The sequence below is a fragment of the Chiloscyllium plagiosum genome, unplaced genomic scaffold (genome assembly GCF_037043375.1).
Source record: "Chiloscyllium plagiosum isolate Xiang-an unplaced genomic scaffold, Cpla_swu_hap1 HiC_scaffold_1, whole genome shotgun sequence".
Taxonomy (NCBI): Eukaryota; Metazoa; Chordata; class Chondrichthyes; order Orectolobiformes; family Hemiscylliidae; genus Chiloscyllium; species Chiloscyllium plagiosum.
The window spans coordinates 55,061,664-55,087,447 of record NW_028270139.1 but is presented as its reverse complement, the minus strand read 5'-3'; the positions used below and the strand labels follow the sequence as shown (position 1 = coordinate 55,087,447).

The 25,784-nt window shown below is 40.3% G+C and overlaps 1 pseudogene; it reads right to left on the bottom strand.

Annotated features, from left to right (window-relative positions):
- LOC148152124 (uncharacterized) overlaps nt 1-14,528 on the bottom strand; it is a 31,355-nt pseudogene extending 16,827 nt beyond the window's left edge.
- Nucleotides 14,529-25,784: the final 11,256 nt, after the last annotated feature.

Below are 25,784 nucleotides of genomic sequence, written 5' to 3'. Positions count from 1 at the left end.
TTATGGAGATTTAGAAGGCTACACTAAGAATGCGCATGGTAAAACAAGAACACTGAAAATGCATTTGTGCACATCAGAGGGTTCCACATGGTGTAAAGAAGAATTATGCACTTCTTGCAGTTTCCAAGTTGAAATGTTTTCACCCACGGGCTGTATAGCTGACAAGGGATGAGTAAATTGTAAATGTTAAGTCTATTATGATCATGTTGAATACAACATGATGTATTGGGACATGTTGAATATTATTGCAAATTCTGCAAGATTTGAGTTTGAATATTATCATAATACTGACAAATTTTACGAATAAAAGACTTTTTGAAAATAAAACCACCTTATGATGAAGCAGTGCTTTGAAAGCTCGTGCTTCCAAATAAACCTATAACCTGGTTTTGTGTGATTTTTAACTTTGAAAATAAAGGTAGCCTAGGGTGACCAACCATCCGAGATTTTAGAGGATTTGCCCAAACTGGGGGTATTGATCCAGCACAGGATCCTTAATCCTGAATTTCTAAGACAGTGACTCGAAGACCACTTATGAGTGTCCACTTGTCACTGTCTAGAGATCTTGGATTTCTGTACATGTGCAGTATACACCTGCAATAGGTGAATACTTTTCCCACATTGCTTGTGGACCAGGTCAAGCTGCAGTATTTTTCTTGAACCAATCAATAAATCTGATTACCACTGCACACTATTTGACCCTGCAATCTTGCAATTTATCAAAGATTCCCTGCCTAATCCATCTATCAATGGATGGTCCCCTCATCCTTTCAGATATCCCACACTCAAAATATCTGTGCTTTCTTCCTCACCAATCTATTTACAGCCCCCCATACAATTTATCAATGGTCTCCCTCACTTGTTCTCTCCAATTTTTCCCAATCTATTGATGCACTCCACCAACCAACCACCACCATCACATGTGTCTAATGGCTTTTGAATTATTAATAGTATTAAATCTGTAACTCTCATTGCCATCTTTACAACCATTGGTAACTATTAATTATTCTTTTATTATCATAACCCTTCATAATTTTGCATATTTCATATCACCTCTGAATTCCAGATAGAAAACCATCTGCTTCAAAAGTTTCTCTTCACTGATGTAATCTTTCATCCCTAATAATTTTATGAACCTGTGCTGCACCTTTCTCATTGCTTTATTTTCTTCTCATTATTATGCATCCAAAATTGTAAACACAATTACAATCTAACTAGATCTCATATGTGGAAAGAAAGTTAATAAAATTATTATTATTCTAACCTGATTACTGTGAGAAAACAATGTACTGCCATGTCAGACAAGTAACCTTTGTAAAACAACTCAGACAATGAAGATGTCATTTTCCAAAATTTTCAGAAGATAAATCTACTTTCAGTGCCGTTCAGAGGTATTTTTGAAGCTTGTTAGAAAACATGAAGAATGCCACAAGTATTGATACAGTTGTAGGAATTTTATGAAAGTGAAAGTAATTTCCATGTTTCACTGACAATTGCTATGAGTGCACTGTGAAATAAGTTATAGAATGTTAGCAGATATGTAGATTAGATCCCCTACAGTGTGGAAACAGGCCCTTCAGCCCAACAAGTCCACACAGACCCTCTGAAGAGTAACCAACCCAGATCCATTCCCCTACCAATGCACCTATCACTATGGGCAATTTAGCATGGCCAATTCACCTGACCTGCACATCTCTGGATTGTGGGAGGGAACCAGAGCACCTGGAGGAAACCCACACAAACACAGGGAGAACATGCAAACTCCACACAGTCACCCGAGGCTGGAATTGAACCCAGATCCCTGGCGCTGTGGGGCAGCAGTGCTAACCACTGTGCCACCGTGCTGCAATTGTTTACACTGTCCTTTGTTACCAACTACCTCAGCCATGAAAATACCATTGGTATTACTGCGAGATCATCCATTTTCTAATCAAAGACAAATATATTCAAGTTTTCTGAATGATGAGATACTCAGAGTAGAGTTATCTGGGTGTCCAAGTACACAAATACCTAAAAGCTAGTGGGCAGGTACAAAAAAGTATTGAGAAAGTTGAATGCACTATGTGCCCTTAGCTCAAGGAGCTTTGAATTTAAAAATGAAGAAAAACTGCTTTATTTGTACAAACTTTTTAATCAAGCCCTCTCTGGAGTACCAGGGGAAGGATATGTTTTTCTTGAAGGGACGCAGTGCAGATTTACCAAAAATGTAGAGTTATAATGATGGGTTTCTTAATTTTGGTTTACTCTTACGAGAGATTAGATGGTTGAGAGGAGTCTAGTTTAGACCAATTAAATGATAAAGGGATTTTGCAGAGAATGTGAACTCATTCTTGGCTGGAACAGAAAGTTGGCTAAATCAGCACTTTGCTAAATATTTCTGCTGATTATACAATTTCTCATTTACCAAGACCAATTTCACCCACTCTGCTCCAGATCTACATTCCCATCATTGTAAAATATATTCCGAGCAGCAACGATAAAGGTTCAAGCGAGATACATTTGCCACCAAAATAGTGTTGTAAGCAAATCACAGAAACTAAGGCAAAATCTGATGGATCAAGTGTTTAGTCATTGAGTTCAAAACTACTCCTGATTTAAATTAAACCTATAGGGCAGAGAGTTAAGTAACATATGTGATTTACCAACTTCTGAATTAGTTGAATTCATAGGCTTTAAATGTACAAACTTTGTTTGAAATATCAACAAGCCCCTGAAACATTTTTTCTTCTTAGGTATACAGTGTAAAAGATTCTGTAAACTGCTTTTCCTCACCAAAATCTTTCCTTCTGTCAATCAATTTCCACAAAAGTCATAATGATGGAGGCAGAAGGAACAGAATGAAGAGGATATGGGAAACATGCAAGATGAAGCTGCATCCACAGGGAAAAAGAAATCAACAAGTGGGTAATTCATTTTAGTTCCAAATTCAATGGAATAGTAACATACTGAGGCAACAAAGGGATAAACAGCAATAGATGCACTGAGGTGGGGTATGAATCAGGCAATGGAAACAGGACTGACTTGATTATGGCTTCAATAAGTGATTGGAATTAGTTGTATTATATGGGTGTAGACATTTGTTGGTGCCTGATGAAGGACTTTTGCCCAAAATGACGATGTTCCTGCTCCTTGGATGCTGCCTGACCTGCTGTGCTTTTCTAGCACCACACTCTCGACTCTAATCTCCAGCATCTGCAGTCCTCACTTTCACCTGTTGGTTATTGCTTATGCACTATGAAGAGCTTGTAATGTCTTTTGGATAGTAGGGATGTAGGATCGGGAGTAGGCCATTCAGGCCCTTGAGCTTATTCCACCATTTAATGAGATCATGGCTGAGCTGTGGCCTAACTCCATTTCTTGCCTTTGGCCAATATCCCTTAATAACTTTATTTAACAAAAAAAAATCTATCTCATATTTAATGACTAATCCAGATACACTCCTATTTGTGAAAGTGTTCCAAACCATTACTAATCTTTGAATGTAGAAGTGTTTCCTATCATCTCTCCTAATTCCCAGGCTATGCCCCTAGTTCTGGAATCTCCAACCAGTGGAAATTGTTTATCTTGTTTGACCCGATCTTTTCTTGTTAATATCTTGGAGACTTTAATCAGATCACCACGTAATCCTAACTCATATAAATCACTCCTCATAACCTAACCCCTAAAGTCAGGTATCATACTTGTAATTGTACTCTCTCCAAGGCCTATATTTCTTTCCTAAGGTCTAGTGCCCAGATCAGCTCACAGTATAACAAGTAGGATTTAAATACGGTTTTGTTTAACTGCAGCAAAACCTCTCCTAGGAGAAAGTGAGGACTGCAGATGCTGGAGATCAGAGCTGAAAATGTGTTGCTGGAAAAGCGCGCAGGTCAGGCAGCATCCAAGGAGCAGGAGAATCGACGTTTCGGGCATGAGCCCTTCTTCAGGATTCAGGTTTTCAGCAAAACCTCTCTTCCCTTGTACTTAAATCCTCCTGATATAAAGGTTAGCATTCCAATAGCCTTTTTGATTATTTTTTGTACCTGTGCGTGGCATTTTAAAGATCAATGCACCTGATCTCTAAGTCTCACAAGACGATATGTATAAATCCAAGTAAAGATTGACTTCTGATCTCCTCTTTCTGTCTGTAAGATGTTTAACAGTTAAAAGTTCATTGTGAATTCATTTTTCATATCAAGATTGCAAGGGACCTGGTTCAGCCTCAGGCAGCTGCTAGGTTTGGAGTCAATATCTTAGTTTGTAGTAGGAACTGAAAACTAGAACTTTGGTTTTCCCAATATTCAATTCAAAGAAATGTCTGTTTACCAGGACTCAGAACCAGGCAAACTGTCTAATAATTTAAACAACAGTAGAGGAATCAATACAGTTGGATTACCATTTCTCTCTCAACTTACTAACAGCAATAAATTGAAACACAGCATATCACAACCTGCATCATTCCTTTTCAGGAAGTAATCAGAGGTACTTACCCGCAACCTTCGAGCTCAGAAGAAATTATTCAAGAATTTTGAAGGAACATTAAAAAGTTCTGGATATTTATTAAATTCTGGCCTGGATTCAGTGCCGCAGCTTTATTTAGTATTTATTTTCAAGTGTCTTACTTTAAAAGAAATAATTAAAGTTTTGAAACTGTATTATGATTCTCCTTTTGCTGCTTCTAGTAAGAAAGTTCAACATTGAGTAAGCTTCTGAACTCTAAACTGTCTCCTGACAATTGATAACATTTCCATTATTGTTTTACAATATTCATTTTTTAAGGTGGTTAAAACTTAGTATCATATTGCATCATTTAACATGAGTGTGGTGCTAATATATGATGTTATCATTGTGTGAGTCACTTCAGTCTCATTAACCTTTTAAATTATGAATGTTATTAATTAATGATTGTGATTTATAGTATTTTAAGATAGTTTAAACTAGTTAGCATCTTGTAATGTTCAAAGGAATGTGATTGTGATGTTTTTGTGCTTCTTGGAAACATTTTGAATTAGCTAACACAATTTAAGGGTCTTCTAATTGCTTTATTATTTTTGAAGATTTTAAAATGTGATTGGAATGTGTGAGATCGTATAAGTTTTTTAAAACAATGCCTTTATGAGATACTGAAATGCCTTTCCAAGATGAATTTTACACTGTTGGTCTATTCATTAGCTGTGAGTTGAAGTGGAACATGTGTTATGTTGATTATAAACATTGATTATTGATATTCAACTTCCATCATTTGGTTTTTAACATTCAGGATTATCATGGAATAAAGTGATTTTAAAAATGGATAAATAATGACCAAAAATGAAGGGCGTGAATTACCTGATCATTGATTGAGGAGATACTGTGAAACGATTGTGAGATATATGAATCTATCCTGAAATTACTATTTCATCCAAAGACAGGAACAAGACTAAGTCAGGACTAAGAAATTCACATCTTGTTTAATTCACATTTGCGTGGTAAGTGTGAAAAAAAAATGAGCAGCTGCTTGGCACAGCAAAGCAGAGAACAAAAACAAATATGTTTTGATAACAACAAAATGCAAGTTTCTCCTATCGGAAGGATGTTGTGAAACTTGAAAAGGTTCAGAAAAGATTTACAAGGATGCTGCCAGGGTTGGAGGGCTTGAGCTATAGGGAGAGGCTGAGTAGGCTGGGGCTGTTTCCCCTGGAGCGTCAGAGACTGAGGCGTGACCTTATAAAGGTTTATAAAATCATGAGGGGCATGGATAGGATAAATAGATAAGGTCTTTTCCCTGGGGTCGGGGAAGCAGAACTAGAGGGCATAGGTTTAGGGTGAGAGGGGAAAGATATAAAAGGGACCTAAGGGACAACTTTTTCACACAGAGGGTGGTACGTATATGGAATGAGCTGCCAGAGGAAGTGGTGGGGGCTGGTACAATTACAGTATTTAAAAGGCATTTCGATGGATATATGAACAGGAAGGGTTTAGATGGATATTGGCCAAGTGCTGGCAAATGGGACTTAATGATGTTAGGATATTAGGTTAGGCAAATGGGACGAGTTGGACCGAAGGATTTGTTTCCGTGCTGTACATCTGTACAACTCTTTCTGTCCCTCTTAATCTCAAAGTCTGCCCTATGAAACAGTAACTTGAAACATCCTCATTTGCTGAGAACACAAGCATATCTACAAGCTGCATCACTGTGTTGAAACAGGACAGCAGCTAAATAGTTGGGACTCTAAAAGCATAAAACTGAAAATGCCTTTACTTTCCTTTCTCTTCCTCACCCACCACTCACCACCCACTTCTGTTTAAACTGAGTACCTTTGGCAGAAACATAGAGGAGCCTGAATGATATGATCTATACTGAGATTTATGCTGGAATCATGCAAGAGGTCCTTCAAGGTCTTTCTTGATATCAGGAGAAACCCACTGCAATATTTATGCATCTGCCAAGCAGTGAGGTGAGTTTCTCTCTACACACTGGGTCAAGCTGCATCACTGGTCTTTTTCCTTCTTCTCATAATTCTCACTCACTCTGAGCCTACCTGGTTGGTCACAGGATCCCTGCCTTGTATTGCCTTGCCCCCTCAGCCAGAGATACAAGTCCCACAGTTCTGCTAGATTGCTGTTTAGTGTAAACACGAGCCAGAAGTCATGTCATGGTTGTCTGCATTCCTCAGTCAATGCAAAGGAAGCAGCCTTTGTTTGGGGATCCTAGCACAGTAAGTTAAGGACAGCCTTCAATACCAGTCCAGGGAAATGGATGTGGTTAGTCAGCCACTCAGGGCATTCAGAGTCAGGAGAATATCTACATAAGGAGTGAGGAGATGAAGGTCAGGCAGCCCACCGCCCATCTTAGCACTTTCTGCCTTTAAGAAGGTTGCTTTCTCCTTGAATGAGACAGAGACAGATATAAATAGAGATGAAAATGGGTGGCACAGTTTATCCTTTCGATGCAGGTGGAGAGGTGTCCTGAGTGAGGGAGTAGACAGAGCGGAGGGCAGGCAGAGTCGCTAATGTTGTGGGTTGGGGTGATGGCAATGGGTGAGGGAAGATGTTGTAGAGAATAGTCTGAGTCATAGAGCATGAGCCTTGGTGGGAAGTGGATCCAGTGGGAGATAGTAAGAATGTGAGATCTAGGACAGATGGTGGTGGCATCTATACTGATGGGATGGAGAAGGCCATTGACTTTCTTTCTACATTGCTGTGCATTCCTCCAAGCAGTTAAGACTGCTCTGAGCCAGGTTGTAATATTGTACCAGAAAGAGGATGTCCTCTTTTGCAACACTTTGTTCAGGTCCAGGAGCACCAAATTTCCTTTGTCTGCCATGTCCCAGCAACTGTTACGAGTTGTGGAGGGTGGCTCCAGACTGATGGCGCTTATCTAGGTGCACAGTGACCTTTTAAAAGTGCCAGGAATGCCGGTCAATTCCTGGTGAGTTGTTTCAGACACAGAGCTTGGTAAGGTGAGGATAGAATCAGATGAGGGGGTGGGGGGGATAGTTACTGAGACAGATTTGGTAAAATATGGCAAACACTCTCATTCATGATGAAACCCCGCCACCCAAAAAACTGAACGCAACTGGTGCTTAGCTAATAAAATGTAAGATGTAGTCTGTGTTTGTGTGTGTTTGATATTGCATCTTTACTGTCATTTAGGATAGTAGATAATAAAATTCCGTTCTGCTTCCCTGTAGTTTGTCCCTTTCTGAGGAGAGTGCACCAGCATTTCTGCAGGATACTGTCACCAGCCTGGAGCCCTCTAGACCCTGACACCCAGACCACAAAGTCTTCACAGTCAACAGGATTCCTCCAAACCAGCTGCAGATGTTGGGCTTGCACTTAAACATAGTGGGAGGTAAGGAAAGAAGAAATGCCCCCTCAGCCTGATTTACTGCAAGAATGGGAAGGTGGAGGAGCAGGGCACTTGCAAGTACCCTGAGATAAAACGTCCATCCACCCATTGAAGACCTCTCAGTGACACAGCTGAAAGGGTAAAAGTAAAGTCACCATTGTCCTACTGGACCTTGGGGTTTCTCTCTCATCAGAGAAATGATGGTTTAACTGAGGACCATCAGACTTCAGGTAGTTAATGAGGTATGTATGGTGAGAAACCTCACTCAGCCTCTTGATTAATACTTCAGGGATTGAGAAGCAGAGTCTTTTATGTTAACCTCTGCTGGTGCAGGAACTGAATCCACACTGTTGGCATTATTCTGTATCACAAATCAGCCATTGAACCAACTGAGCTATCCCCAGTGGGACAGCTATTTCATCAATACAGAGAACTGACACATATGAATATGTATTCACTCCCACAGTTCTAATGTTAACTGTAGTCTCATTTCCCTGCTAGGTGTCTACATGATTATCGATAGTGACAGCAATGCCATATCTTTGCCCATTACAAAGAGATGTTACTCTTGCTTCAGGACACCTTTGAATGATTCGCTGCACCAGCGATGTGTGTTTCTGTACTTTCTCTCATAACCCAGAGAACCATAGCCCTGGCATTTGCACAGTGCAGTCACAACTCCAGAGGTGACATTTGGAGACTGACACTTTGTTCTATCAGTTCAATTGCAAAATACTGGGACTGGGATTACCACATATCATGGGCCCTGCACAGGAGTTTGCTGGCCAATGATTAGAATCATAGGATGCAGAAGGGTGGGGTTTTCCGAACCTAGCTAAGCATTCTCTATGAGGTAGGCATCATACATCTGAGGGGAGACTTTCACAATTCCTTTGATGAGGGACAGTGGGAAAGTGTTAATATTCATGGGCCCCATGATGTTGAAAATGCACTCGCTGAGAATGCTCTGGCATTACAAATGGTATGATTCTAACATTAAATAGGACTCTTGTGAGCAATGGCAGAATGAGACCAGTGACATCAGGTAGAATACTTAGTGTGGATTACAAGTTTCATTTTCTCCCAATAAACGGTTTACCATCAGAAGAGTTGGCAGGCAACTCAAGACCAGTTAAGACATTTTCCATTCCTGCTGTATTCTTCAATTTATAAGGTCATAGCAAGTTTTGATAAGATTTATAGCTCAGGTTGAGGTTCTGGATGTAGGATTGCTGGCTGAGCTGGAACGTTCATTTCCAGATGTTTCGTCACCCTCCTAGGTAACATCTTCAGTGGGCCTCCAGGCGAAGCACTATTGATAATTCCTGCTTTCTATTTATATGTTTGGGTTTCTTTGGGTTGATGATGTCATTTCCTGTTCTTTTTCACAGGGGGTAGTAGATGGGGTCGAACTCGATGTGTTTGTTGATAGAGTCCCGGTTGGAATGCCATGCTTTTAGGTATTCTCGTGCGTGTCGCTGTTTGGCTTGTGCTAGGATGGATGTGTCGTCCTAGACAAAGTGGTGTCCTTCCTTATCTGTATGTGAGGATACTAGTGAGTGAGGGTCATGTCGTTTTGTGGCTAGTTGATGATCATGTATCCTGGAGGCTAGTTTTCTGCCTGTTTGTCCAATGTAGTGTTTGTTCCAGTCCTTGCATGCTATTTTATAAATGACATTAGTTTTGCTTGTTGTCTGTATAGGGTCTTTCAAGTTCATTAGCTGCTGTTTTAGTGTGTTGATGGGTTTGTGGACCACCATGATGTCAAGGGATCTGAGTAGTCTGGCAGTCATTTCTGAGATGTCTTTGATGTAGGGGAGAGTGGCTAGGGTTTCTGGATGTGTTTTGTCTGCTTGTTTGGGTTTGTTGCTGAGAAGTCTGCGGGCTGTGTTCATTGGATACCCATTCTTTTTGAATACACTATGTAGGTGATTTTCCTCTGCTCTGCATAATTCCTCTGTGCTGCAGTGTGTGGTGGCTCATTGGAATAATGTTCTGATGCAGCTTCATTTATGGATGTTGGGATGATTGCTTCTGAAGTTCAATATTAGGTCCGTATGTGTTGTTTTCCTGTAGACATTGGTTTGAAGCTCCCCATTGGCTGTTTGTTCTACTGTGATATCTAGGAATGGCAGTTTGTTGTTGTTTTCCTCCTCTTTCTTGAATTTTATGCCAGTAAGGGTACTATTTATGATCTTGAATGTTTCCTCTAATTTGTTTCATTTAGTGATGACAAAGGTGTTATCCACGTAGTGGACCCAAAGTTTGGGTTGGATGGTTGGCAGAGCTGTTTGTTAGAGACTCTGCATTACTGCCTCTGCTAAGAACCCTGATATTGGAGATCCCATGGGTATTCTGCTGATTTGTCTATGGGTTTTGTTGTTGAAGGTGAAGTGTATGGTAAGGTATAGATCCACTAGCTTGACGATACTGTCCTTGCTGATGAAGTTAGTGGTGTTTAGTGTATGTATGTTTGACTCTTCTAATCGTGTAGTCAGTGTTGCCTTTGCTAGGCTGATGTTCATTGATGTGAATAGGACTGTTACATCAAAGGAGACCATTATTTCATCCTCTTCAATCGTGGTGTCTTTGATGGTCTTCAGGAATTCTTGAGTGGAGTGGATGGAGTGGCATGAGTCTTCTACTAGGTGTTTTAGTCTTTGGTGTAGCTCCTTGGCCAATCTGTAGGTTGGTGTTCCAGGTAGTGAGAAAATGGGCCTGAGGGGGCGGGGGGGTTCCTGGTTTGTGAATTTTGGGTAATCCATAGAAGCGTGGTGTGTTGGATTGTCTGGTTTCATTTTTTGGAAGTTGGTCTTATTTATTTCTCCAGATTTCTGAAGTGTTTTTGATTAGGGATGTGATTCAGTTTTCTAGTTGTGGGGTCAGGTCTATCGCCACTGGTTGATAAGTGTTGGTATCTGTAAGTAGTGTATTCACTTTTTCAATTAGTCTCTTCGATTTAGAATGACTGTCAGGCGTCCTTTGTCTGCAGGTAGGATAACAATGTTTTTATCTTTTTTCAGCCTTTCCAGTGCTTTCCTTTCTTGTGTATTGAGTATGTTTCCATCTTTTTTTCTGCTTAATGTTGGTGTGACTATCTGTCTGATAGTTTGCTGGATTTCTTCTGTGAGTTGGTTGTCTTTTAGTGTTGTTTCTAATGCTGCTAAGAAATCTTTCTTATCTGCATCCTGGCAGTTATAATTTAATCCTCTTACAAAGACGGCTTTTTCAGTGCCTGTTAAGGGTCGGTCAGATAAGTTTTTTATCCATGCTTCTGTGATGTCAGTGTTGTTACTTTGTGTAAGTTTGTGTAGTTTTTCTGCAGGTCTAGTGTTTTTCATTTTCTGTGTTTGTCGTTGTCTAATATCTATAGCTTATTGTACTGTGTCTGTCCATTCAAGGTCTGTTGCATGAGTGAGTAAAGATTTTTGGTGCAAAATTTCCGGGTTGTATTTATGGAGTCTGATGTGATCATTAATCATTTCTCTAAGCATTCTGCAGCCATTTTGCTCTGCTATTCTTTTGGCTAGTGTTGTGTTAAGGGGAGATTTGTATATCAGGCATTTAGGTAGTACCTGTTGCCTTAAGCATTTGTGCAGGAAGTACAGCTGTTAGCAGGTGGTACGCTGTCAGATGGCATTCGTTTTCCATTTTTGGGCCATTTTTAGTGTATTGTGCTCATAGGTCTTAGCGAGTTTTGAGAAGATTTGTAGCCCAGGTTGAGGTTCTGGATGTAGGTTTGCTCGCTGAGCTGGAAGGTTCATTTTCAGATGTTTCATCACCCTACTAGGTAACATCTTCAGTGGGCCTCTGGGCGAAGCACTGTTTATAATTCCTGCTTTCTATATATATGTTTGGGTTTCTTTGGGTTGGTGATGTCATTTCCTATAGTGACATTATTTTCTGTGGCAATGTCATTTTCTGTTCTTCTTCTCAGGAGGTGGTAGATGGGGTCCAACTCAATGTGTTTGTTGATAGAGTTCCGATTGGAATGCCATGCTTCTAGGAATTCTCGTGCATGTCTCTGTTTGGCTTGTCCTAGGATGGATGTGTTGTCCCAGTCAAAGTGATGTCCTTCCTTATCTATATGTAAGGATACTAGTAAGAGAGGGTCATGTCATTTTGTGGCTAGTTGTGGCTATTATACAGACACCAACAAAACAAATGTCATTTACAAGATATCGTGCAAGGACTATTACAAACACTACTAGCCACCAGGATACATGAACATCAACTAGCCACAAAATGGGACAAATGGGCAATATTAGATTAGCTCCCAAAATAGATCTCACCAACTTTTCACAGTCAAATTAAATAAAAATTGGAAGGGTTTCAGAAAGCATAACTAATCCAATATCACCCATGATACATTACCACACACTATGTATAATATTTTAAAATCTGTTGCTTTGGGCTTTTTATGGATCTACAAAAATTCCTAACTATTTCGAGGATTTTTGCTATAATTGTATATATAATGAAGGTTGAAAATATGTTGCTGGAAAAGCGCAGCAGGTCAGGCAGCATCCAGGGAACAGGAGAATCGACGTTTCGGGCATAAGCCCTTCTCCAGGAATGAGGAAAGTTTGTCCAGCAGGCTAAGATAAAAGGTAGGGAGGAGGGACTGGGGGAGGGGCGTCGGAAATGTGATAGGTGGAAAGAGGTCAAGGTGAGGGTGATAGGTCAGACTGGGGTGGGGGCGGAGAGGTCGGGAAGAAGATTGCAGGTTAGGAAGGTGGTGCTGAATTCAATGGATTAGACTGAGATAAGGTGGGGGGAGGGGAAATGAGGAAACTGGTGAAATCCGAGTTCATCCCTTGTGGTTGGAGGGTTCCTAGGTGGAAGATGAGGCGCTCTTCCTCCAACCGTCGTTTTGTTGCGGTCTGGCGATGGAGGAGTCCAAAGACCTGCATATCCTTGGTGGAGTGGGAGGGGGAATTGAAATGTTGAGCCACAGGGTGGTTGGGTTGGTTGGTCCGGGTGTCCCAGAGGTGTTCTCTGAAACGCTCTGCAAGTAGCTGGCCTGTCTCCCCAATATAGAGGAGGCCACATCGGGTGCAGAGGATGCAATAGATGATGTGTGTGGAGGTGCAGGTGAATCTGTGGCGGATATGGAAGTTTCCTAACCTCCTATATAATGAAGGTCACAGTATATTGTGAGGAAAATGAAACAATATTTGCAAGAGGCCTTTCCAAAACGAATGTCATTTACAAGATATCATGCAAGGACTATTACAAACACTACTAGCCACCAGGATACATGAACATCAACTAGCCACAAAATGGGACAAATGGGCAATATTAGATTAGCTCCCAAAATAGATCTCACCAACTTTTCACAGTCAAATTAAATAAAAATTGGAAGGGTTTCAGAAAGCATAACTAATCCAATATCACCCATGATACATTACCACACACTATGTATAATATTTTAAAATCTGTTGCTTTGGGCTTTTTATGGATCTACAAAAATTCCTAACTATTTCGAGGATTTTTGCTATAATTGTATATATAATGAAGGTTGAAAATGTGTTGCTGGAAAAGCGCAGCAGGTCAGGCAGCATCCAGGGAACAGGAGAATCGACGTTTCGGGCATAAGCCCTTCTCCAGGAATGAGGAAAGTTTGTCCAGCAGGCTAAGGAATTGAGGAATTGTTGTTATTAGTTTTGTTATACAGTTTTTGTATTAAAATATGACCACGTTTGAAGTAAATTATGGATGGTTTTTGCCGTTACACTTCCCAAATTGATGAGTATTCAAAAGACAAATTATTATGTAAGGCACTTTTAAAACCTTCTTTCTGCTACTGCTTTGCACTTATCTTGTGATATGTGTGTTACTTCAACCTACATGCATGATGGAATGTTGTGAGGTGTACGGTTCAAAGAACAATGTCTATTTTCATAATACTGTAACTCATCAGGTAAGTTTTGGTTATTTCTGTCACCATTCAGATTGCCATAAAGATAAACTGTCCAAAGATTACATTTGTTTTCAAGGCGAAGGCTAGTGTCTTCTATCAACGCAAGGTGCATATTTAGAGATGCAATATGAAGCGGCATGATGGCGCAGTGCTTAGCACTGCTGCCTCACAGTGCCAGAGACCTGCGTTTAATTCCCACCATTAGCGACTTTCTGTGTGGAGTTTGCACATTCTCCCCATATCTGCGTGGGTTTCCTCCAAGTGCTCCGGTTTCCTCCCACAATCCAAAAATGTGCGGGTCAGGTGAATTGGCCATGTTAAATTGCCCACAGTGTGAGGTGCGTTAGTCAGGGGTAAATATGGGGAATGGGTATGGGTGGGTTACTCTTCGGAGGGTCAGTGTGGACTTGTTGGGCCTAAGAGCCTGTTTCCATACTGTAGGGAATCTAATCTAATCACATTAAGTGCCTTACATACTTAAACCAGAGATCTAATGATAGTTGTTGGAATGTTAACAAAATTGCTTAGCTGATGGCAAGAATGTGGACCATGGGAATTCCACAACGTTATTCTTCACCTTGAGTGGTTTAACTTATCGTGCAGTCACTCCAAAGATATAGTGCACATTGTATTGCTTGTTTATTCCTGCTCCTCTCTGTTAACCATTTCTGACGCAAGACTAATCACTAATTTTTGACTGCCCCCTCACCTGTAGGCTTGATTTACATTGTAACCAGCTAAACCCCCTGATACCTTGACCAGTGAACCACACTTGGGAGCCCAACTTGTGTGCATAGCTCATCAGTTCAATGCAATTGAAGCCAAGGTCCCATTTGATTGGGCTGCCAATCAATTTCTATGTTCACACCATTCTGTCATTTTGCCCCAGAATCAAGCACAAGCTGATTTCTTCTCTTGTAGTTAATCTAAAAATAACATTGCTTTCTGAAAACACTGGGTGAGATTTTGGTTACAGTCTGCCACTGTGTGCCACTCCCGTTCTCATGTTTTTATTTCTTTCTTTGTTTTTTATGTTTGTAACTAAACTTCTTAGTGCCAGCAGCATACATGTAAAACACACCAATTTAGTTGTTGTGGAAGCTTTCCAATGGTAACACTCAACATCAGCTGACAATGCGATATCTACAGGTGATTATTAAAGAGTCTCCTGCTCAAAGGGGAGAATCTGCATCATGGTTATAACTTTCCTGTTCATTTACATAGACATCAGAGCATGAAGGTTTCCAATATTAGTTGCACTTACAAATATTTCATTGGTTACATTGGTTTCACTTTATTCTTTTGTACTACATTATTATTTGTTGAATCTATCTTAGTCAGAAAGGAAAATTGGCAGACCTCAAGGTTGGCATGCATTAGCAGTTACAGGGGATTATGGGATATTTTGTTCTTTGTGACAGACAAAAATGACCATCTGTAGTCCTTTGGTGCACGTGTATCCACAATGCCATTACGGAGGGTATTGCAGGATTTTGAGCCATCAACACTAAAGAAACAATCCTTCTTAATCTTGTAGGCTGCACAAATGTTTCTTTGTTCCACCTACTTACTAATGGTAGTTCAATTGTGAATCTTTCAGTATTAATTCAATTATGTTTATGATGATATGACAAACCAAAAGCTTGAAGTTAAATGATTTATTGGCATATACGTAAAGCTCCATTTACATCAACTTTCTAAGTTTTCTAAACTTTCATTGCCTAGATTAAAAAAACAATGTTTGAAAATGCTTTGATAGCTCAGTACATAGTCATATTCCAAGGTACTTAATAAAACAAACCTCAAGCAAAACATTGTCCTCTCTGCACAAAGGCCCTCTATCAAAGCAGGATTGTAAATAATCCATAAAGCAACTTACTCTGATCATTTCCTGGTAACAAATACTGGGGAATATTTCTTTGTTGACATGAGTGAAGATAAAATTAAAACTAGATTTTATAATCTCCACAAGCTGGCATTCCAGCAACCTGTTGATAATGGACAAACAAAGAGGTGTTGGGCTCAAACAGCAGCACTCCCATATCAATCGATGTCTAAAATGGAAAAGGGAGAACTGTTGATAAAATTGCCTTCCTTAGGAATTATTATTCTAATAGTTTGGATGAATGAAATAACAATAAAAGCTATGATGATATAGAAACAGAATGCCTGTGGCATCACTTGGCTGACATTAACCATTATCAGTATAGAATATAAAATGGTTCGTGTGGATGTTATTAGGTAATAAGTTATTGTTATGTGAATAAAATAAAACACATGAGAGAAAGTATTGTTTTCGCAAAATTACTAGTAAACTTTACTTAACACTGGATTGGAAAACTGGAAATAAATGATTATTAAAGGGTCATGTCCTATATAGGGTAATAACATGATTTTAAACTTCTGTGTTTATTTAAATTTTCTGAATGAATTCACATAAGTAGCAGCTTGCACTTACCTCACAGAAATTAGATCCCAACTAAGCTTGTTCTTTTATATGTAACTATTATTGTACATCTGTGAGTACATCTGTCCCTGATGTCTGAAGGAGAAGTCAAATTGATCAGTTCAAATATCATCACTATTGCATTCATCGAAATTTATGGATTTGATTTTCTCAAGCTTTGATTGGTGAAAGCAATGTCACTGAAGTTGGGAAAATATGGCAAGAATGAAAAGATTAGATTCCCACATTGAGAAAAGACAATCAGATTTACCCTTTAGGACTTAAAGGATAAGTAATGAATTTCACTGTTGAGTAGTGAAAACTTTATTTCTATGCATTTGCATCTCCTTAACACCTAACGTCTCCTCATTTCTCTACAGTTCCTGATTTCCCCTCTTGTCCTAAATCCAGGCAGTGACAATTTCTGACATGAAAGTTAGAGCTCACTGCTTGTTCTCAGAAGCCTTCATTCAACACCATTTTCTGCATGTTCTGCCTTCCATCCACTTTACCCTTCCTCCAGGCAAGTCAGCATTTCTGAACTCACCTGCCTCACCACATCATGATTATTTTCAGATCAACTCACACACCACTTTGGCCCTTCAGGGCTTCACTTTCGAGCTCCCAACCTCTCGTGCATTACACACTTCTGCCAGGTTGATTGAATCCACACACATGTATCCACACATGATGCACCTTATGGCTCTTAGACAGCTTTTTTAGTACTCACTCACTTTCCACTGACTTTGAGGTTGCCAGCCTATCTGGCTTGCAATGATTTTCAAAACATTGGCTTATCAGTCCAAACTTACAGGCTACCAGCACTTGTGGTTTGTATTGCTATTTGGCGTAAAGGGAGAGGAAGGCAGCATTTCACTGTTCAGGGATGTGGACACATCAATGTAGGGCTTTGAAATATATCAATGTCACAGCTACAGCATGTGCCAGCAGTTTCTGCAGCAAACATACTGAATAGGTTATAGTCCAACAGGTTTATTTGAAATTTCAAAGTTTCATAACTCAGCTCCTTCCTCAGACATGGTATGATAGAGAAGTAAAAGACATAGCATTTACAAGCAAAACGTTAACAACTTTAAAACTAGCTGCCCTTGTTGAATCCTTTAATCAGTTAGGATGTAGACTGCTGATTAAAATATAAACTCCAGGTTCCTTTCAAATCTTTGTCCCTAAATAATTAAAGGTTCTGTCAATGTACAAGAGATGATACCTCAGGTTAGACAATGCATTTTAGGTATGAGGTCCTGCTTAGAAACTGTCTCGTTTTAAGCTGAGGCCAGGTTTTTGTTTGACAGAAAAGAATCTTGATTAACATAATTCCCCCAATGTGTGTGTGTGTGTGTGTATGTGTCTGTGTGTGTGTGTGTATTTGTTTGTGTGTGTGTGTTTGTGTGTGTGTGTGTTTGTGTGTGTGTATTTGTGTGTGTGTGTGTGTTTATGTGTGTGTGTATTTGTGTGTGTGTGTCAGTGTGTGTGTGTGTCTGTGTGTTTGTGTGTGTGCGTATTTGTGTGTGTGTGTATTTGTGTGTGTGTTTGTGTGTGTGTGTGTGTTTGTGTGTGTGTGTTTGTGTGTGTGTGTTTATTTGTGTGTGTTTGTGTGTGTGTCTTTGTGTGTGTGTGTGTGTCTGTGTGTGTGTGTGTATTTGTGTGTGTATTTGTGTGTGTGTTTGTGTGTGTGTTTGTGTGTTTGTGTGTGTGTGTGTGTATTTGGGCTCCTTTCCAGCCCTGTGAAGATGTCCTGAACCATGGTCAATTTGTTCACCTACCCTGCAACAGCACCCCCAACCCCACTCCCAACCCAGTCTTATCTCAGCTGGCTGAAAGAACCTCAAACCTATTGAACAATTGAAGAGGTTGGCACTCCTACCCTCTGAGTCCCTTTTCTGATTTGATTTATTATTGTCAAATTTACTAAGATACAGTGAAAAGTATTGTTTTGCATACTATCCTGACAAATTATACCTTATATAAGTACATCAGGGTAATAGAACACAATGCACAATATAGTGTTACAGATATAGAGAAGGTGTAGAGAGAGATCAACCCTATTATATCAAGATCTATTCATGATTCTGACAACAGTGGGGAATAAGCTGATGTTAAACCTGCTTGTACCCGTTTTCAAACCTTTGGATCATCTGCCAAATGCAAGAAGGTGGAAGAGAGTATAACTGGGATGGGAGGGCTCTTTACTTATGTTGGTTGCTTTTCCGAGGCAGCAGCAAGTGTAGACAGAGTCAATGCAAGTTATTAGTTCACTTGCTGTCCTATTTCTAACCATCGAACAAATTAGAAGATCCTAAGTGGTAAGGCTACCTCCTGGGGCAAAGAATCCAGGTGACTTTCTCCTTCCCTAATGCATCACAGTGTCTGCAGTTCAGCCTCCAGTTGAACTTTGAGTCATAAACTCCATAAACTTTGAGTCAAAGCTGCTAAAACTTCAAACATTTAATGCTGACGTGTTTCCTATCCAGGAGCTCTCATTGCTACAGTTTTGAGACATCTCCTGAACCAATTAGCATACTTAATTAATTGTTATTCACTTATTTATGTTGCGTTATGTACATTCTCACAAGGAGGCTAGTCATGCCACAACATGTGAGGCCATAAGGTTTTTTTTATTGTGACTGATATCAGTAATCAGGAGTTTTGTTACTGATATGATATTCTATCGCCTACGTTCCCTACAATATCAGTTACAACATGACCAGCAAGCTCAGCAGGAGCAGGAAGGGAGTGTTTCCTGAAGGAGAACTAGCAAGTGAAGGTTTTCCAAACAAGCAGAGGAAAATGGGCAAACCCCATATCTACAGCTGTCGGAAACATAATGCAGATGGAGGCTCATAATGTACTGGGCCAACACCACCAAACTGGATCATCTGCTACAGCAGGACTTGCACTGGCATACTCTTAGGGTGAGAGGAGAAAAAGATAAAAAAGACATGAGGGGCAACTTTTTTTACACAGAGAGTGGTTTGTGTGTGGAATGAACTTCCAGAGGAAGTGGTGGATGTGGGTGCACATCTAAAAGACATTTAGATAGGACACAAATAAGATATGTTTGGAGGTTTATGGGCCAAAAGCAGGCAGGTGGGACTCATTTAGTTTGGGATTATGGTCAGCATGGACTAGTTGCTATGGGTATGTTTTGACTGCTGTATGAATTGAGGAGAAGTTGAGTAGGTTGACCCTATGTTCATCAGAGTTTAGAAAAATGAAAGTGACCTTATTAAACTTTGTATGATTCTTCAGGAGATTTACAGGGTATATGCTGAGATGTCACTTCCCTTGTCGGAGAGGGAATACCTAGCCCCCCCCCCCAACTTCTCATTAGGACAGAGGTGAGGAGGATTTTTTTTACATTGCATAGTGAATATGTGGAATTCTTCACTGCAAAGGACTGTAGAGGCTGGGCTATTAATTACATCCCAAGGCTAAGGTATGTTGATCTTTAATCAGTAATGGAATCAAGAGTTGTAGGGATAAGGGAGAAAAATGCAGTTGAGAATGATGGTACAGTGGCTTAGTGATTAGCACTGCCTCACATTGCCAGGGACCTGGCTTCAATTTCACCTTGGGCATGCTTGCGTGGGTTTCCTCTGGATTCCCCAAAAAAGAGGTATAGATAGGGTTAATTATAGTTTTCTTTTTGTTAGGATGGGAATTTCAAGACTAGAGGGCACTTTTTAAGGTGAGAGGAGAGTGATTTGAAAACAACATGAGAGGTAAATGTTTTACACAGGGTGGTCCACCTGTAGAATGAACTTCTTGAGGAAGTGGTGGATGCAGATACAATTAGTGTTTAAAAGGCATTTGGATAAGTACATGAATAGGAAAGTTTGGAGGGATAGGACCAGGAGCAGACAGGTGGAACTGCTTTAGTTTGGGATTATGTTCGGCATGGGTTGGTTGGACCGAAGGGTCTGCTTCTGTGCTGTATTACTCTAACTTTTCCACATCTACTCTGTCAAGCCCAAAAAAATCTTCTCTGATTCACTGAGTCAGCCTCTCATTCTTCTAAGTTCTGACAAGTACAAACCAAACCAACTCAAACTCTTATAAGAAAATTCCACCATAACTGGAAGCAGATGAATGAACCTTTTCTGGACTGCTTCCAATATCAATAGATCAAAGGGAGCGTTCACAGTATTCCAGCTATGCCCTGACTAGTGCCTTGTATGGTTTTAGCAAAACTTCCCTGCTTTTATATTTCATTCCTTTCTGAAATAAAAGCCAACATTCCATTTGCCACCCATTACTTACTGAATGCTAGGTTTTGTGATTTATGCATGAGGACCCCAAAATCCCTCTGTGCTGCAACTTTCTGCAGACTTTCTCCTCCATGATGTCAGGCTAGCTCTGCTTCACTTTGCTAGTATTTCCAAGTACTCTGTTATTCAATCCTTTATTGTGGACTGTTAACTTTTTTTCCCAGTGACAGACGTTAATCTAACAGGCCTGAAGTTACCTGCTCTTCATCTTCCTCCCTTTTTGACTAAGGGTGTTACACTGTCAATGTTCCAACTCACTGGGACCCTTCTGGAGTCTAAGGAGCTTTGGAAGATTACAATTAGTGCTTCCACTATCTCTGTAGCTACATTACATGAGATACATAGTTGTTTTGGAACCAGTTTAGAGGAGGTTTACTGAATTGATTCCAGAAATTAGGTGTTGAGGAATCCGGAGTGTGGGGGTAAGTACATGAAAGTTTTTGGTACTTACTGTCTTTGATTTCCGATATGGCCAGGAAGAACTGTTTGTTTAGTTTATGGATCCTTCTGTGAATGAAGAACAGTAGAGGTCCTTTGCAGGTCTGTGAGAGTGTTGTCCTGAGCTGGGGTAGGTCGAGTTGCAGGGAATGTAGATAGCGGCGCATGGCTGCAAGCGTGGAGCGGAGGATCCGGAGGGACGTCTGTTGCTGGAGGCTTCGGATTTGTTGTAGGTACTGGTTGTCCTGGTTGGGTCCAAATTTTGTTGGTCGGAACGTAGTCCGGAGTCCGTGCGGGATAAGTCGGTTCCTTAGGCAGCTGCTGAGGAAGGAGATATGGCTGTGGTAGCGAGTCTGTTTGAGAATGTGGCTGAAGAGCTTCTGTGCAGAGGAGATGACCTGGGGGGGTGCAGTGAGAGAGAGACTCACTGAAACCTTTGTAGAAGGAGAAAGAGAGCTTCTTCAAGGAAGGCATCCTTGTAAGAGGATTCGCAGTAGGTTGAAATCTTTGAGGAGAAAGTGAGGTCTGCAGATGCTGGAGATCAGAGATGGAAATGTGTTGCTGGAAAAGCGCAGCAGGTCAGGCAGCATCTAGGGAACAGGAGAATCGACGTTTCGGGCATTAGCCCTTCTTCAGGGCTAATGCCTGAAGAAGGGCTAATGCCCGAAACGTCGATTCTCCTGTTCCCTAGATGCTGCCTGACCTGCTGCGCTTTTCCAGCAACACATTTCCATCTCTGATCTCCAGCATCTGCAGACCTCACTTTCTCCTCCAGAAATTAGGTGTCTTATGAAGAGATTGTACAGTTTCGGCCTATATTCTCTGGAGTTTAGAGGAATGAAAGGAGATCTAATTGAGATATAAAAGATGCTAAAGGGGATTGACAAAGTTGGTGTGGAAAAGGTGCTTCTTCATCTGGGGCAATCTAGAATGAGATATCATAGTTTTAGGATGAGGGCGAGCAGATTTAAAATAGAGACGATGAAAAATTACTTCTCTTCAAGGGTCATGAATCTGTGGAGTTCACTACCAGAGTGCAGTGGATGCTGGAAATTTGAGTAATTTTAAGGAAGAGATAGATTTTTAATTAGTAATGACTTGAAGGGTTGTGGAGAGTGAGCAGGGAAGTTGAGACTTAGATGAGATCAGCCATGGTCAGATCAAATGGTGGAACAAGTTTGTGGGGCTGAATTCTCCGCTCCAATTCATAGTTCTGAGGTTCTTTAATATCCATGGATGCATCCCATCAGATCCAGGGGACCTATGAGCCTTCAGTCCAATCAGTTTCGGTCGTATTTTTTCTCGAGTGATCGTTATAGTTATTTCCTTGCCATCTTTTGTCCCTTTGATGTAGCATTTTTGGAATGCTATTAGTGTTCTCTACTGTCCTCTTTTGTGATGCAAAAGATTCAGGGTAAGAATGAGTTAGCATTGGCATTAATAGGAAAACAGTGCAGTACAACACAGTGCAACTCGCTCAGTTGGTTGCTCATGGCAGACACAGTGTTCCCACTGAGCAACTGCCATCTTCGCTGGGCAACTGCAGCATTTTCTTCTCATAAAGGGTGAGGAACTGACTGATTGCTATCCTATCACTTGACCCTCTTGTCCTGGATATGAGAACTTTTTTCCTTCAATGACTCAAATGGATGACTGAGTATGATGGAAGTGGATGGAAGATTCCTGAATGGTAATGCAGGGGGCTCGAAAGATGGTGAGGTGTTCCGAGTGAGTGAATAGGAGGTGCAGATGGCACGGGTGAAAGTCATTGGGTAGACTTGCTGCATGCAATAGTGAGTAGCAGTTGATGAGCCTTGGTGAGAGATGTGTGCAATGACAGTATGTAAGGCCTATTTCCTAGCTTGCAGCTTATGAAAGTGCTGTGGAGCTGGGATTAAACATGGTGACAGAGGCATGAACCTCACAAAAATCCAGCAGTGGTGAATACGTCCACTAATCTGTTAAATGATTGAATGAGCTGGGTGCTGTAAAGATTCATTACATAATTAATGAGCTGAAGAGTGGACAATTGTGAGAGTAAAGTGGACATGGGGCAACAACAGAACCATCCACTATGAGTCTTCCTGAAAAAACAGCTTAAAAATTGGAAAACTAAGATTGTGGTGTTTAATTAATAACTTTTTTAATGTATATAACTGTTGCTTATTTAATTTGCTTGGTCTTGAATATTCATTTGTCAACTTCAAATACAGGTGTATGATATTTTCTGTATATACTGAGAAAATAAAAGCTGGTATATAACAAGATTACTTACATGAAGATCACAGCAACTGTGTTTTTTTTTGCTTTTCTACTATACGTAGCTAAGTTTACCTGCTATAAAAGTAAAATCTGCTTCTGGTACTGTTTGTTTACTCATTACTGTTCAATAAATCAAAGTCTAGGGTGTTTTACTTTGCAACATTCCAAAGATGAAGAGGGTCATGTAATAAAAATCACTCACTGAAATAAAATGAAAACGTTTCTTTGTTCATTTCCTAGGTATACAATGAATTTAACAAGCTATCTGGAAAAGTAAAACATTTTCCTGTGACATTGAAAGCTTTAAAGGTGATAGATTTGCAGAAGTCAAAAAAATTGCAAAACATGGCAAGTGTATATTTAAAATGTAATAAAGACTGAGGAAAGTTGTACAAATATTTACGTGCATTGTAGAATTTGAAATTTGGGTCATAATAAGCTTGTATCTGACTTCCACACTGAGGCAAGATGAGTCAAATAGACATCTAAATTGATATTTATCACATAGATTCATATAACGCAGAAAAGGCCCTTCAGCCCAAGTCTGCACCAAATTAACTACCACTAAATGTGCGCTAATCCTGATTTCCTGTACTTGTCCCATATCTTTGAATGCTATGACATTTGAAGTGCTTATCTAATTTTTTTTAAGTAGTTGTGAGGTTTCCAACATCCATTACCTGTCCATGCAGTCCATTCCCACCACCACATGCCAAGAGAAATACACCATGCCCACCACATGACTGATCGCTATCCTATCACTTGAACCTCTTAGGTTGAACTTGAGTTAGGTTTATCTTCAAGTTATCACTTGAACACGAATAGCATTCCAAAAATACTACATCAAAGGGACAAAGATGGCAAGGAAGTAATTGTAACTATCACTTAGAGAAAAAATACTATAGAAACTGATGGCACTGAAGGCTGATAAGTTCCCTGGACCTGATGGGATGCATCCATGGCTATGTTTTAGGTGGCACTGCAGCTCAGTGGTTAGCACTGCTGCCTCACAGTGCCAGGGACTTGGGTTCGATTCCAGCCTTGGGCGACTGTCTGTGTGGAGTTTGCACATTCTCCCTATGTCTGCGTGGGTTTCCTCCCACAGTCCAAAGATGTGCAGGCCAGGTGAATTGGCTATGCTAAATTGCCCATAGTGTTAGGTTTATTAGTCAGAGGAAAATGGGTCTGGGTAGGTTACTCTCTGGAGGGTCGGTGTGAACTTGTTGGGCTGAAGGGCCTGTTTTCACACTGTAGGGAATCTAATCAAAAAGTTTTATTTCCTCTGTATCCTAAAACTATGCCCTCGTGATTGACTTTCAACCAAGGGGAACAGCTGCTCTCTATTCACCCTGTCCGTACCCTTCATAATCTTATGCACCCCAGTCATGTACCACCCCCAGCCCCGATACCCCCTGCCCCCTGCCAGTCTTCTCTGTTCTAAAGAAAACAATCCACGCCTATCTGATCTCTATCTAACCTTATGATCTTGGGACATGAAAGTTTGAAAATCTTCAGCAAAGTTACTTTCTTTTGTATAGTTCCAACAAATTGTAAGGTCAGAATTTGACACTTGTTTATCTTTAATTGCATTGAATTGAAATCCTAAAAACAGATAGAGATGGAACAATTAAACATGCTGCATTATACCATTCCAATTAATCAAGTACTCTTTCTCAATTACATTTTAAAATATTAGATCTGATCATGGTATTTTGAAGCTAATCAAACAATTATCTGGAAGTTCTAAACAAAAAGCAAACAACAGCAGATACTGGAAATGAGAAACAAAAACAAATTGCGGGAAAATCTCATTAGGTCTAGCAGCATCGATGGAGAAAAAGGAGGCATAAAGAGTGGAGCTGGAAAAAGCACAGCAGGTCAAGCAGCATCAGAGGAGAAGGAAAGTTGATGTTTCACGTCAGAACCTTTCAGCAGTTGCTTGCCTTTCTCCTCCAATGCTGGTTGACCTGCTGTGCTTTTTCCAGCTCCACTCTTTATCCACACTGACTGTCCAGCATTTGCAGTCTTCAATATCTTAATAGAAAGAAAGCAGAGTTACCTTTCAGGTCCAGTGACTCTTCTTCAGAACCAATGTTCTGAAGATTAAAAATTTATCTTCCAGCTCTCAAAAGGATATGTTAGAGTCATACAGCACAGAAACAAACACTTCAGTCCAACCACTCTATGCTAACCATGTTCCCAAACTAAACTAGTCCCATGTGCCTACACTTGGCCCCATCCCTCCAAATATTTCTTAGTCATGTACTTCGCTAAATGTCTTTTAAACAATGTAACTGAACCCGAATCCATCACTTCCTCTGGCAGTTCATTCCACACATGGAAGTGTTAAAAAAATGCCCCCATGTATTTTTAAAAATTTTTCTTCCTCTCACCTTAGAAATATTTTGATTGTTTAGGTTGACTGCCCGCCTTAGACTCATTGGCCTCTCTGTTGGTTTACCATGTATTTTGATGTGATCCTATTGTCACAATACATGGTATGCCATGAGAGAGACTTTAACTGGAGCGTACTACAGTGGAACCTCTGAACAGTGTATCAGACGTTTGAATAGACCTCTCAAATATTAATGTTGATCTCTCCCTCTGCACAATTTT